Genomic DNA, 993 nt, shown 5'->3' on the forward strand with positions numbered 1-993 from the left:
AGCAGAGTCCAAATAGAACAAAACTACAACAATGAATTCAAAGAAGCTGGGAGGTCAACTGAAGATAAAAATTATATCAATGTCAAAGAAGGGATAAATGGAGCATCAGAGATCCAAGTGGTGAGGATGTCAGGTAGATTACAGGAAAGGAGAGGAAATTTAGTAGATTATAAAATAACGCCAAAGAAAGTTAATGCTTCAGAATTTACCATGAAAATGAACTTCCAAGCAGAACAAGCAAACATGAAAACTAAGAAGAAACTGACAAGAAATAGCACAAAAAACACAAGCCCAGCACAAGAAGGTATGCAGAACATAGGAACGAACAACACTACCAAAAAAGTAACATAATGGCAACAATTAATTCACACCTAACGAAAATTACATTGAATGTCAATGTACCAGTGATGAGACAAAGAGTGGCAGAATGGATATGAAAACAAGACTATCCAATATACTGCTTGCAAGAGACACACCCTTACACACAAAGACAAAAACAGACTAAAAATTAAGGATGGTAAAATATATACCAAGCTAACTGCAATAACAAACAAGCAGGAGTGGCAATACCAATCTCTGACTAAGTAAATTTTGTCAAAAACTAGCATAAGAGACAAAGAAAGGCAATGTCTCATGTGTCATCTGCATAGCACAGGTTGTTAATGAGTCTTCCAACAAACCTGATGCCATGTTTTTCTTCATATAATCCAGCTTCTCAAATTATTTGCTCAGCATACAGATTGAATATGTATGGTGAAAGAATACAATCCTGTCATACAACTGTCCTAATTTTAAACCATTCATGGTCCCATTGTTCTATTAGAACAACTGTCTCATAATCTTTGTACCAGCTCCTCTTGAGCACAATTAACTCTTCCAGAATTCTCATTCTCTGAAATATTGTCCATAGTTTGTCAGGATCTACCCAATCAAAAGCCTTTTCAGAGTCAATGGAGCACAGGTAAACATCTCTGTGGTATTCTCTGTTTTCAG

This window comes from Chrysochloris asiatica, unplaced genomic scaffold (assembly GCF_000296735.1).
Source record: "Chrysochloris asiatica unplaced genomic scaffold, ChrAsi1.0 scaffold00057, whole genome shotgun sequence".
In the NCBI taxonomy this organism is placed as follows: Eukaryota; Metazoa; Chordata; class Mammalia; order Afrosoricida; family Chrysochloridae; genus Chrysochloris; species Chrysochloris asiatica.